The sequence below is a fragment of the Oryx dammah genome, unplaced genomic scaffold (genome assembly GCF_014754425.2).
Source record: "Oryx dammah isolate SB20612 unplaced genomic scaffold, SCBI_Odam_1.1 HiC_scaffold_2, whole genome shotgun sequence".
Lineage (NCBI taxonomy): Eukaryota > Metazoa > Chordata > Mammalia > Artiodactyla > Bovidae > Oryx > Oryx dammah.
In genome coordinates, this window is record NW_024070186.1 from 96,011,008 (window position 1) to 96,025,908 (window position 14,901).

At 41.5% G+C, this 14,901-nt stretch overlaps 1 protein-coding gene and 1 long non-coding RNA gene across 3 annotated transcripts in view; one reads left to right on the forward strand and one right to left on the reverse strand.

Moving 5' to 3' along the window:
* LOC120851655 (limbic system associated membrane protein) overlaps positions 1-14,901 on the forward strand; it is a 713,563-nt gene that overhangs the window by 637,092 nt on the left and 61,570 nt on the right. The window lies entirely within an intron of this gene.
* LOC120851826 lies at positions 1,223-1,637 on the reverse strand. Its single transcript, XR_005718419.1, has 2 exons — positions 1,483-1,637; positions 1,223-1,281 (listed from the first exon to the last, which is right to left on the reverse strand). It is a non-coding gene; the product is annotated as an uncharacterized LOC120851826 (long non-coding RNA).

Genomic DNA, 14,901 nt, shown 5'->3' on the forward strand with positions numbered 1-14,901 from the left:
CTACCAATGCAAGAGATATAAGAGATGTAGGTTAAATCCCTGGGTCAGGAAGATCCCCTGGAGGAGGGTAAGGCAACCCCACTCCAATACTCTTGCCTAGAGTATCCCATGGACAGAAGAGCCTCATGACTCAGACACAACTTTAGCAACTTAGCATGTATGCAGAATATTCAAAAGTAATGAATATCAACAGTTAAAGAAATTTTATTATTAATTAGTTGTTACTAATATAATGATTTCCTAAGTAGTAACATATTCTTTTACATTTTAGTATTGTCTTCTTATGCTTTGTTTTATCTTCACAGCATAATAGTTGTCAGATTAAATTCTCTACTATACTTTTTATTCTGAGGAGCTGGTACTCATTACAAAAGAGAGCCACCCTTCCTGTGTTTGTAGACTCTCTCTCTCTCTCTTTCTCTCTCTCAGTAGCATGAGATATAGAGAGTTCAGCTTTGTGAAGAACCCAAGGATGTCAATCACCTGATTTTATTTACCTTTCCACTTATGTCTATCAAAGTTTGAGCTTGGTGGTTGATCCACCATCCCTTTATATCACTTGATTTTAGTTTATCTCTTGAGTTTGATTGCACTGATTTGTTCTTTAAAAACTCTTCAGTGGCTTTCAAACTACATGCTAAGGAACCCTGGCATTCCAGAAACTGAACTTAGGGTTCTGCTGCTAAAATCGAATATTGGCATTTTTTTACTGATTCATAGAAGGAAAACATTACTGAATAAAATACAATTTTATTGATTGAAGGTTGTCCCATAGAACATTCTCAAAATTTTAAATGTCTCTACCATTTTTTTTCTGAATTAAAATCAAACAATCCAATGTAGGTATAGGATGAACAAAATCACATAGTCAACTATTTAGCTTCTTGTATCTGAATGTATTGTTAGACAAACAGTACTATTGAAAGGTTGTTGCTGAGCTGTGAAAGACCAGGATTCTTGGCCTCTGGAAAAGAGGAATTCAATCCTGGGCCAGTGGCGAGGTTTGATCACTCAGAGAGTTTGTGTAATAAAGTTTTATTAAGGTGTAAAAGAGATAGACAAAGCTTCTGACATAGACATCAGAAGAGGGCAGAAAGAGTGCCCCCCTTGTTAGTTTTAGAAAGCTATTTTATGTCTGTTAGAAAGCTATTAATCAGATAAGAGAGACACCTCAAGGCTGAGGGAGTTTCACCAGGCCCCTCTCCCAGAATATGCGTTTTTGAGACAGGATGGCACGAGGTGTGTCATCCCCCGGCCATAAAACAGTTGATATGAATACTGCTTTGTTGACTTCCCTGGTGGCTCAGACGGTAAAGAGTCTGTCTACAATGTGGGAGACCTGGGTTCAATCCCTGGGTTGGGAAGTTCCCTGGAGAAGGAAATGGCAACCCACTCCAGTACTCTTGGCTAGAAAATCCCATGGACGGAGGAGCCTGGTGTCCATAGGGTTGCAAAGAGTCAGACACAACTGAGCAACTTCACTTTGTTGAGCTATTATCAGCCCAAGGTTTGAGAAAAGAAAAGATTAGTCTTAGGTGGAACCATTTTGAAGAAATCCAAATTTCAAAGCAAATGCATAGTTTCACTAACATAGCTTAAGAAAAACATTTCCATAAGAAAAATGCAATGGTTAGCTCAAGGTTTGAGAAACGTTAAGTTCAGATGGAACCAGGTGTCATCATGGCAACACAGAATTTTAAGAGAAACCTTGTAATTTTGTATAGAAAAGGAAAAAAATCTGATACTTGTAGTTTGAGTCTTCCTGCCACTTAAGGGAGAGATAAAAATTATCTGACAGTTACATCCTATTTCCTGTTTGGAGACCCCTGGCCTTCCTGCTTGTTACCCTCTCACCATGATTATCCAATGCTCTGCTACCTGAAAAATTTTGAGAACCTATGTCCTGGATTATAATTTGGAAAATTTACAGCACCCCCATTTCTTGTGCCAGTGGCTGATAGCTCTCATGCATGACAGCACTCAACAGTTCTTTAGGTAGATTTCATTAAATAAGTGTTGAACATAAGGATAAAACTTTATCCTTATCCCTGATGTGCAGAGAGTACTTTGATAACTGCCCTTAGATCACCTGGAACTATATCAAAACCAGGGACATTGGTAAAAAAAAAAAAAAAAAAATTGTTTGAGCCTCCAGTCTTTTAAAGAAGCCTAAAGGTTATTGCTATGTTGACAGGAATGACCACTCCAAACTTTTGTGACCCTTAAGCTTTTCTGTACCTAGCCACTTTTGCTGTCGTATGCTCATCTATTCATTTACTTTCGGATTGTAGGACAGATAGCCGCTTCTTAGCATGGTGATTTTATGTCATACAAAGGAACTATTTTTGTGACTAGGCTTAGCTTCAACCAACCAAAATGAAGCTTGCTGCCCTGACTGCCAACAGGCTGATTTTGCAGGTATCTATGAATCTACTCTAGGCTCTTTTTCTTCCCCGCAATCTGATTTGCTAGATTTCTCCCTATGATCTCCATGTGCCCCACTCCACTGCCTTCTTGGTTTCTGCATGGTCCCCTCCCCGTGCTTTCGTGCTTTCACATCTTCCCTGTGATCTCCTCCACCCTTGAACACAGCAGGTCAGGGAGTGCTGTTGTCCAAGAGGCACTGCTAAGTTTGCCTTCAGGTGAAGCCATCTTCCCAAAGGTAGTGATTTGAGGTGCTTAACTTTTTTCACAAGCAAGGTTTGTTAGACCAGGAATCTAAAAGGTCATCAGTACATGTTATGGTGAGATATTGATATAATCAAGTTTCATATTCTGGAAACCAGCAGTATTTTAGAATAGTATATAAAGAAGAGGAGGCTGAAGATATTTAAGAGTCTATTGATTTTTTAAATACATTCCAAGACATCCTGCTCAGAGTTCACCCAATTATCTTCTGAAAACCTGGACATTGTTGCTCTTAACAAGACATGGATCAGCAAGTTTAAAAGACCCCTACCATGACCTCAAATGAACCCAAAGATTTTTAGTGTGTTTTATACCTATTCCAAGACTTATTTATTTATAAATATCGTAAGCTATGACCTTTTCATCCCTATCTGTAAATAATTTCACACTACAACTTAGATATTAGTGAGAATTATTTCCTGTCTCACTGTTAGCTCCACATTTAGATGTGTGTTCAGTGTGGTATTGAGCTGCGACCACTCTTTTCCAACAGTGTCTTCTTCTTCCAGTCCAGTCCTTGCGGTCCTCAGAACGTCTTCCCACAGCTCCCTGTTCTGATTCCCTGCAGGCTGACAAGTCCCTTAGGTATTCATTGAGAATTAAGACATTAGCTGATAAAAGGTGTAACCACATGCATTAATATTTGCATTGTTAAAGGAGTTTTAATGGGAAAATAATTAAGCTTTGAAGTTTGATATCTTTCAGGCAATTTATGTGGATGAGTGGTAAAGAATCCACCTACAGTCCAGGAGACTGCCTGCAATGCGGGAGACTCAGGTTTGATCCCTGGGTTGGGAAGATCTCCTGGTGAAGGAAATGACAACCCACTCCAGTATTCTTCTGGGAAATCCCACAAGAGGACAGAGAAGCCTCGGGGCCTACAGTCCATGGGGTCACAAGAGTAGGACATGACTTAGCAGCCAAACCCACCACCCTCATCCTGTCTGGCAACCTGTCAGATCTCACCACACAGGCAGCCTCTGCTTTGTATCGGTGTATCTATTTACACCTCATGTTGGCCACATGTAATTTCCATGCAAACTCTACAGCCACACTGCAAGAGTATGAGGTTAGCATAGCTCAGAATCCTATGTCACATGATCCAAGGAAATTAAATCTATCTGTTTACAAATTAATGTACTCTTAGAAAATCTTCTAATTCTTGAGAAGGTCAGCAGCCATCCATCTGTCATTCTTCAAGTTCACAGATAGCTTATCCACTGATCAAAGGTGCATTTGTCACAAAATTCATGCATAATGGAGGTAGGAAAGGCAGTTTGTGTTTTCTTATCCAACTTTGCATGTGAATGAGTTGTTCTTGGTGATTTTTACAGTATAAAAATCTAGTGATCATGTCAGGCAAAACACAGTGAACTACAGGAGCAAGAGAGAGAAAGGAAAGTAAAGGACAGCAAACAATTAGGAACTGAGACCCAAGCTTTGTTTAGCGTTCCAGGCAGGCCAGCAGGTAGTCAGCATTGGCTATTGTGGTATCTAGTACTGGTAGGCAAGATGGAGATTAGTCCCAGGAATAGGGTCACACAGACATCTTGGCTCTGCTATTTATTTTCTGTGTGATGTTGGGCAAGTTTCTTAACTTTACTAAACTTAAGTATCTTCATTTTTAAATAAAGAGGAAAGAATCAACCTGTGCAGATAGATAAACTATTATATGTAAGAAGCCTGCATGTTACAAAGTAGTACTAACAAACAGCAGAATTGTTAGCTCAGTGATGGGACTTGAGTGTCAAGTTCAATGCAGAACATTGATTCTTCTCTTGATAATTTAACTTTTCTCCTTCAATCTCCCCCAACCTAAAAATTGGATTGATCCCCAATCCCAGGTGAAAGTTAAACCTGCCAACTGCAGTTAGAGAGAAGAAAGGGGATATGCCTCTGAATTTCAGTCTACTGAGATCAGCTGCATGAGTACCAAATGTAGGTATGCCCAAGTAGTAGTGAGCTGTATAAACATATGGATGCCTGGGTCTCACCTCAGGCAGTTCTGATTAATAAGTCTGTTGAAGAGCCTAGTGATCTGCTTGTATAAGCTCCCAGTGTGGTTCTTACACACGTCATCTATGGATCACAGTTTCAGAGGCACTGGAATAGATGCTGGCAGGAACCTGAGATAAGCTGATCATTATGCCTAGGCACAATATTTGCATAATTTTTCTAAAGTGAAAACAAAAGGAAAAAACACTGATTCCTACAGCTACCTTTTATTTCAAAAACAGCAGCCAGTTTTAAAATTCATTTGAGGTGACGTGATCCTCAAATATCTGACGCATGGAGGCCATTTGTAAAGGTTATAGAGCAATGTATTCGATAGCATATTTGACTGAAGTTTATCAAATGCACAGAAAATGTACTCAAAATGGTAATTTTTAATAGTCCTTACAGAAAAGTCCATGGTCTCACTTCAGTGAAGCCATTTCTAGGACATGCATAAATAATTGCAGTACAAGTTGCCTGCTTTCTAAATATGCAGTCCTCGGATCTACTTCAGAGACTTAAATAAATGGATAATGGGCTTCCCTGGTGGCTCAGATGGTAAAGAACCCATCTGCAATGCAGGAGACCTGGGTTCGATCCCTGGGTTGGGAAGATTCCCTGGAGGAGGGCGTGGCAACCCTCTCCAGTATTCTTGCCTGGAGAATCCTCATGAACAGAGGAACTTTTGAGCTGTAGTCCATGGCTTTGCAAAGAGTTGGACACAACTGAGCAACTAACACACATACACACAGCGTACTCAGTAGAGATGTGATCTTAGTCAGTTCAGATTGCTATACCAAAGCATCATAGATGGGATGGTTTAAACAACAAATACTTACATCACACAGTTCTGGAGGCTAAGACATCCAAGATCAAGGTGCCAGCAGATTCATTATCCAGTGAGAACTCACTTCTTGGTTCATATACAGCAGTCTCCTTCCTGTGTCCTCACATGACTGAAGGGGCCAGAGAGCTCTCTGGGCCTCTTTTATAAGGTCACTACTCCCATTCATGAGAACTCCACCCTCAGGGAGTTCCAAAAGGCCCTACATCCTAGTACCATCACGGTGAGGGTGATGAATTTCAACATATGAACTCTGGGAGAACACAAATATTCAGTCTATAACAATATGCTTTGCAATTCTCAAGTGTCTTCAACAAGCATTTGACAAGTCCCAGACTGAAATCTTCCCTGGTGGCTCAGACGGTAAAGAATCTGCCTGCAATGTGGGAGACCTAGGTTTAATCCCTGGGTTAGGAAGATCCCCTAGAGCAGGGCATGGCAACCCACTCTAGGATTCCTGCCTGGAGAATCCCTATGGACAGAGGCATCTGGCAGGCTGCAGTCCATGGAGTTACAAAGAGTCGGACACGACTGAGCGACTAAGCACAGCACACAGCACAGATTGACATCTATTAGCAACTGAATCTCTATATATACAGTTATGTTTATGGTTGCCGTGAGATCCTTATAATGTAAGAATGAGAAGTAAGGTAAGATTGAGAAGGAAAACCTTCTAAGGAGATTGATCAGCTTCCTAGAGTAAGACAAATGGCTTCAACACCGACCTGGGAAGTTGTCTGATATAAACAAATGATTGAGTACATTTATGTGCTTGGTTGAGATACAAAGTTTTGTGCTATATACTGTGGGGAAAAAAAAAACAGAGCCTAATATTTTTGTATGACAGGTATTATTTAGTACCTGCTCTCTCCATCCATAAAAGGTCTCTATATAGATCCTATAAATTGTATACTTTTAAGGAAGTAATTTCATGATTCTTGCTTGTTAGGCCCTAGGGGGCCTAAGCCACTAGTGAATTTAGAAGTCCCCCAGGGTGGGGGCAGGGGGAAGATAAGTTGAGTTTTGCTTGGGCTGAAGGAATATAAAAGAAGAAAAACACTAGAAAGAAAGGATGGATTCTTTCTACCTACACCTCAGACCTCCTCCCCTTTTCTGAAAGGCTCCTGGTTCATATCATTACAGAAAATCAAGTTGAGATTGTTCTCAGAATATGCAGGTCCTGTGGCTATGATGATAATAGGGTACAGAGATTCCTGTGTAGTGCTGCTGCACCAAGGCTAGTAGGCTATTAAACAGTGATAGAAAGAGAGGACTTACAAGCCTCCAGCCTCAGAAGAGTGGAGTTATTGACAGCTAGATGATGGGTCAAGTTCATAGTTTAGCCCCAGTTGGGCACTGGAGTGAAATATGAGTGCCAGCAACATGGACCAAAGAACAACCAAGCTAACTGGCCAGCAGGGTGGAGGACAGGAAGAGAAAAAGTGTCCGACTGTGCATACAGGTACCTGCCACATTCTGGGTAAGCACGGAAGTCCAGACCCGTCTCAATAGTGGGTGAAGAGCTTCTAACAATTGGCCATGCTTGAGTCTCTGATTCAGGGCAGAGTGGGCCTGCAGGTCACAATTTTTTAATAGCCACAGTACAGGTGGTAGACTGAAGCAGACAATGCACACGTAGTATTAAAATTCCTTAATGCATGCTAATTAGAGAATTGCTCTGATTTTATGTGGTATCAACTTCCTTGCTACCATTCCTCCTGTCATTTGATAATGGCATCTTATTTTCCCATTAATTCTTCTTTCCTTATGCCAGAAACAGAAAAATCTCAGAGATTTTCTTTTTCATTATGAAAAACCTGCCCTGAGGATAACAGCCACAAGGGTGGGTAAGTCTTTCCCCCAGACTGAAATTACTAAATCCAATTCCATTTTTAAGAAACTTTTAATATAGAAGTAATATATGATCTATGTCAAAAATTCTAGCAGTAGAGGGAGCATAAAATGAAGAGAAATTTCCTGAGCACATGCTTCTGCCTCTCCTGATTCCATAATCCATAAATCAGACTGCAAGTAATATTGTGTAGATATTGTGTACATACAAGCAAATGTGTTTAAAAGTATACATATGAATATATGCATTTATGTATATATATGAATACAAAACAGATATACATAGTATTTTATAACCAACAATCTTTTTATGACTAGATAGAATTATAGCATGTGAATGAAACTTTCTTAAGTGAATATATTTATATGAAAAACACATAATAGATACTAGATATAACAGTGCAGGCTTTCTGGTGGCTCAGACATTAAAAAATAAACCTGCAATGCAGAGACTTGGATTTGATACCTAGGTTGGGAAGATCCCCTGGAGAAGGGAATGACTACCCACTCCAGTATTCTTGCCTGGAGAATTTCATGGACAGAGGCACTGGTGAGCTACAGTTCATGGGGTCACAAGAGTTGGACATGACTAAAGGACTAAGCACACACACACACACACACACACCAGTGAAAAATACTTTGTGATGAACTTTTCATTGGTTTGCTTTGTAATTTTACAGCTGTACAGCATTCATGAAAAGAATAGGTTTTGCTTATCTGTAATTTTCATAGGTGGGCATTTATACTATATTGATTGTTTTATTTATTTCACACAATATTGTTTGGGAGATTGCCCACATGCTATATAGAGCTGTCCTCTTTTCATTTTCTTTGCTGTCTAGGATTCTGTTATATGAATATGCCACAATCTATTTGATCTCTTCACAATGTGGGTGCTTCCAATGCTGCTGTGAACATCTCTGCACATAGTAGCGGAATTGTTGGATCCTTTCATGTCCTCAGCTTTAGTAGGTATTGTCAAACTGTCTCCCCAATAGTCAGTCTGGCCTGCTGACTTTGAAAATTCAGCTTTTTAAGGAGTTTGGCCCTTTTATGTCATGTATGTGCACGTGTGCTTGGTAGCTCAGCCACGTCTGACTCTTGGCATCCCCGTGGACTATAACTAGCCAGACTCCCCAGTCCATGGGGTTTTTCAGGCAAGAATACTGGAGTGGGCTGCAGGCCCTCCTCCAGGGGACCTTCCCAACTCAGGGATGGAATCCTCGTCTCTGGCGTCTCCTGCATTGGTGGGCAGATTCTTTACCACTAGCGCCAACTGGAAGCCAACACTTTACATCACGTGTGCCTAGTCCCTCAGGCACGTCTGACTCTTGCAACCCCATGGACCGTAACCTGCCAGGCTCCTCTGTCCGTGGGGTTACACCAGGCAAGAACACTGGAGTGAGTTGCCGTTTCCTTCTCTAGGGGATCTTCCTGATCCAGGAATCAAACCCAGGTCTCCTGCATTGCAGGCAGATTCTATACCGACTGAGCTACAGGGGAAGCCCCTTTTATGTCATATGTATTTTAAATATATTTTTAGTCTTAATATTTATGTATTAACTTTGCTGATGAAGGTTCAATTCCTGGGTCAAGAAGATCCCCTGGAGAAAGAAATGGCAACCCACTCCAGTAGTCTTACCTGGAGAATCCCATGGACAGAGGAGCCTGGCAGGGGTCCATGTGGTCTCAAGAGTAGGACAGGACTTAGTGACTAAACCACGACCACTCATACGAAATAAAATCAGGGCCTTCCAGGGGTATCTAATTGTAGCTATCCTTGATAAGTGTGTGAGTTCCATAGAGTTAGGAATAATATATTTCTTCTACTTCCTCTAATTCTTGTAATTCTGGTTTAAATATTGGCCTCACATGGTAGCAATAGATATTTGGCAAATGACTGTTTGTACTTGTACCCAGAAACCATGCTCTACTGTTCAGATCAAAATCCACTAGCATATGTATTTTTAAGTATTTAGGTCTTATTATACCAAAACTTTATATTTTGAATTGATACTCTTATTCAGCATTGGGAATCATCCTAACTCTATCCCCTTTACCCCACTGATGATTAATTCCTTTTTTTTTTTTTTTTTTTGGCTGTAGTTATCTTCTTCTGTTTATAAAGGGCTCAGAAAATAAATAACAGATATAAAAGTGAAGTATTAAAAAATAAGTAGTTTTATTCTTCACCTATATCCAATTATTTGGACTTCCCTGGTGGCTCAGTGGTAGAGAATCTGCCTGCCAAAGCATGAGACACAGGTTTAATCCCTGGGTTGGGAAGATCCCATGGAGAAGGGTATGGCAACCCACTCCGGTATTCTTGCCTGGAGAAGAATACTGTGGACAGAGGAGCCTGGTAGACTAATAGTCCATGAGATCACAAGAGTCAGACACAACTTAGCGACTAAACAACAACAGTTGTTTAAACAACAATATCCAGCTGTTTAAACAACAATATCCAGCTGTTTAAAAGGAATCTCCACTTGAATGTTTAAGGTATGAAAATTCATTTTATAATACACACACACACACACACACACACACACCCCAGCTGCATAAAAATATCATCCAGTCCACAAATCAGTCAAACCGAGAACTTCGGGGCCACCCCTTTCCCTCACTTGCCACTTTAATTAGAGTAGAGTGGGTGAAAGCAGCGCCCTCCCATCAGGCGAAGGCAGTCTTGGGGGCTTGCTTCATTTCAATCATTTAAACCTCTGTGGTGGCCTTTTCCTCTCCCTTTGTTTTTATTTAAAAAGAAGTGGAGGAAACATCCTCACATAGTGCTTTTTAAACGAAGTGACTTGTCAAGTCAGAGACTGTGGCAGTAATCTGAAAGGCAGTAAATTTAGCGACCCTCACTTGCACCGACAGCCTGTCATGCACTTGAAACAGAAATAGCAGTGGAGACAAATCGCTGCTGTTTTCTTATTAAGTGCTGGCCCACTGGCCTCATAGCCTCGCCTGGGCCCACCCTGGGAGGGCGACTGCTGTCCAGAGTAGGCATGAGCTGTCTCCTTGTCTCTCCCGCTCCACCTCTCCAGTGTAGCCCCAACTCTGCAGCCAAGACCCTCACTGCCACTACAATCCCTCTGCCTCACAGAGGCTGAAAAACCCCAAGACCGAGGGGTATTGGTCCACAGAGGGCGGCAACACAAACTGAATGTTGATGGGGTAATTCCTCATTCATTCACTTTGGTCTAAAGGCAAGAAACAAATTGCCAGACTTCTTACCTGCTTAAACTATTTTCTTTCTTTTATGTTTTTTTAAACTTTCTTCTTATTCACTGGGTTTTCGATTATTTATTTTTTAAATTGAAATACGCTTGATTTACCATGTTGTGTTAATTTCTGCTGTTCAGCCAAGTGATTAAGTTATACAGACATCCATCCTTTTTTACGTTCTTTTCCACTGTGATTTAGCACAGGATATTGGATATAGTTCCCTGTGCTATACAGTAGGACCTTGTTGTTTATCCATTCCATATATAATAGTGTATATCTGCTTACTCCAAACAGTCTATCCTCCCCCTAGTCACCCTTCCCCTTGGCAACCACAAATCTGTTCTCTATTGTTTGTGAGTCTATTAAACCATTTTCTTTTCTGGCTTCCTCCCATCCCTACCCCCCACTTTCCTCTTCATTACTTGCTTATTGACTCTAAGCAATAATACTTTCCTATATTGGTGAGAAGGGCTCATTTAGCAATGAGGCTAGATTAAGAAGGGAAACTGAGGTTTTGGGGTTGAGCCCCAGTAATGTCACTGCAACATCAGGGCCTGGGATGACAGGATCATGGACCAGATGAGGCCAAGGCCTCTTTTGTTTTAATTACCTTTCAAAGACTTCTCGGCAGCCACAAAATTATGCCCAGTAATCCTTCCACAGTGCAATTGCCCTGCTGAGTTTAACACATTCACTTACAAAATGCCAGTTGATTTATGTGACTCTTAAAAGCAGCAGCCACTGCTCTCATCTCTCTTGATACTTAATCCTCAGCCTTGGGCAGAGTCACTAATGACAGGTCATGGAAGACCCCTACAGATCTGATGACAATGGTGGGAGGATCTTGGTTGTTGCTGCCTCTGACCAGCAGCTCTAATCTCTGCCTCGTCCCCTTCTTAGGAAATAGTCTAGAAAGCAATCAACACCTGCAGAAAGTTTTATGTCTATTTTATTCCAAAGGAGTCTTCTAAGTGGTTTTTTTTTTTCCAGTTTTACCTCTTTGCCTCTTCTTCCCCTCATCCTAGAATAATAAAAAAGAAGTAAGACAGTGATTCCTTGCTTTATGACATAATGCTACATCATACAAATGTACTATAGTCCCTACTACCAAGGCTTGAATTACTACCAGTATATACATTACATGCTTAATCACACTTAGCCCTAGTTTCTGAGCAGTTCTATATATTTCTGAATGCCTGTGAAATGCAATCCCCTGGATAGTCCAACCTGATACCAACCTTGTCAAGAATGGAGCTCATTATTTTCATCCCCAAATATGCACTCTTTCCTACTTCCCTGAATGGTACCAACTGCCTTCAAATCCAAGAAGTCACTAGCTTTCAGTCTATGAAAACATGCTGTATTTAGAATATATTTCTTCACACCGTAGAAAATTCAAGTGGACCACAGGAGACCCCAGGGCAGGTGAGGCTCCAAGGGTGGGTGATGCATCCCTTCTCCTGCCCTCACAGACATCTCCACTCTTTCCCACTGAGTCTAGACTCTGCCTCAGCATCCTCCACAGTATTGAACCAGTTTGTCAGGGTTGATGATGACTATTTGACAACCTTGAAGAAACATCTCCACTTTCACAGCAGTTCACAGGGCAGCTTATCACTGTACATTTTGGTACTCAGTACACCAAGAAATTGGCACTGAGAGTAAGCAGTGTTGTTATACAAAGGATTTCAGACAAGTAAAATTTCCATGACGTTCCCCACTTACATACCCTGTTTTCTCAAGAAAGAAAGGAAGGAAAAATGGAAAAAAGAAAGCTTCAAATAAATCATTTTTTTAAATGCCATTTTACTCAGTGCCTTATGGGAGCCAGAAGGCTCCACTGTGCCTTCATTGAGATGCAGAGATACCGAACATGGCAAGTCCAGAGTCTTCACACCACCCTTCACACCGCAGCCTATGTATTGCTGTCATATCACGCTGCTCATTTCTCCTGTGTGGAGAACTCTATTTCAGGCAGGATAACCAGATTGCCACACCCTTTTACAATTCGCTGGCTCTGATTCTCTCCACTTGTGTTTTTCAACTTCCTGAAAACTCACTTCTCCCAGTAAGTCTTTCCTAATATAAGTGCATTCTACAGAAGGCAATGGCAACCCACTCCAGTATTCTTGCTTGGAAAATCCCATGGATGGAGAAGCCTGGTAGGCTACAGTCTATGGGGTCACAAAGAGTCGGACAGGACTGAGCGACTTCACTTTCATTTTCACACTGTTCCTGCAGCTCTTTTGCTGTCTGTTGGCATTTGTGTACAACAATGGCTTTATACTGCTTTTGGAAGGACCTCTGTAAATGAGTACGTATAAACTTTTAAATACCAGCTTTTTTCTCATTGATTGCTTTATTTGATTCTCTTGATGAGTAAGGTAAGTAGAGGAACTTTGAAAAAACTGAAGACTGTCTTTTTATTTTCTTTACCTATAACTGAGCTCCACTGTTTTGGAAATTCCCCAAGTGTCCCATTCTCAGCCTTATATTTATATTCAGAAGACAGAACTAGAGCAGATTCCCAGAGCTAAGAATTCAGCTAACAAGAATCTCTACTGATAAAAATAGTCATGCCTAGATAGGAAAATAGTCTCCAAATGTCCACAGACCTGGTTCAAACCTGCGTTCTTCCTTAATATCACTACAAACCCTGGAAATTTCCTTAAAGGTACACCCTAAACCTGGATTCCTCATCTTAATGGTGTGATTATGAAAGTAGCTCAATACTGTCTGACTCTTTGCAACCCCATGGACTGTACCCCACCAGGCTCCTCTGTCCATGGAATTCTCCAGACAAGAATACTGGAGTGTGTTGCCATTCTCTTCTCCAGGGTATCTTCCCAACCCAGGGATGGAACCTAGGTTTCTTACATTGCAGGCAGCTTCTTTATCCTCTGAGCCACCACTATGAATTAAATAGGATAATGTCTGAGTCCGGAGAAGGCAACGGCAACCCACTCCAGTACTCTTGCCTGGAAAATCCCATGGATGGAGGAGCCTGGTAGGCTGCAGTCCATGGGGTCACCAAGAGTCGGACACAACTGAGCGACTTCACTTTCACTTTTCACTTTCATCCATTGGAGAAGGAAATGGCAACCCACTCCAGTGTTCTTGCCTGGAGAATCCCAGGGATGGGAGACCCTGGTGGGCTGCCATCTATGGGGTCGCACAGAGTCGGACACGACTGAAGTGACTTAGCAGCAGCAGTAGCAGCAATGTCTGAGACACTTAGCAAAGTATCTAACGTGTGTTTATTAAGTGGTAGCTCCTTCCACAGTCCCCCTGCAATATTTCTTGAGCACTCCAGCATTCAGCATTGTGCTGTTCATTAAGAGGACAATGATGAGCAAAGCCAGACATGGCCCCTACAGTGGAAGATTAGCTGTCACCAATACAATTCCCCATCAGAGGACTAAACATAGAGGATCTTGATTCCAAGCCTAGCATTTAGAAGGGCTGAATGGTTTCTGTAAACTGACACCAAGTAGGAGGTAATGGTTAAGTATGAGCACAATAACAAAACGACATGGCCCTGAAAAGATGTGTGGAAGGCAGCTTCTGGTTGGATGCTGAGCTCAAACTATATCAGCTAGCTGATTTTTTGTATATGAAAGCAAAAACCCAAACCGTAATGAATTGGATCTCTCTGGATGCCAGGAAATATAACGCCAGGGTGTACTTCTTCATTTGCCCTATGCTCATTCATAGAGTCAAAGCCGGTTGTGAATCTTTCCAGGGATTGTGCTCGCCTCTGATTTCTGGGTACTAACTATACCCTTTGGGGCTACAGAAGGCATGGGGCCAATTTGCATAATCCACACCCTGTTGGGTCTTACTATTCAAAGAGGGAGCATTTCTACAGCAGAGTAACCAACCCCTTCCCTTCTATGTAGGTGCAAATATCTTAATAGTCAGATGCCTCTGTCTCTGGAGAATTCTCTATTCTTTCATTTCTATCCTAACTATTCCTTCTAATTATCCTCATTGTATCAGTTCTCTCCATTCCCCCCCACCCCACCGCCCCCAATCCCTTCAATACATTGTTCTTCCCTGTGTCTCCTTATTCGCTTAAGATTGCTGCTCTGGCAGCTGTCTCTGCCGCCTACACTGCCTTCATTCAATCATGGATCGGTTACCACTCTTCACCCCTCCCTTGATGGGTGATGAGAAGTGGGAATGAGAAGCTGTTTCCACCTTTGGACAGAAATGTTGTCAAATACTGAATGTTTCTCAGGTAGAATGTGAAGCAGAGAAACAAAAACTTCAAAGGATCTAGAGACATGGCT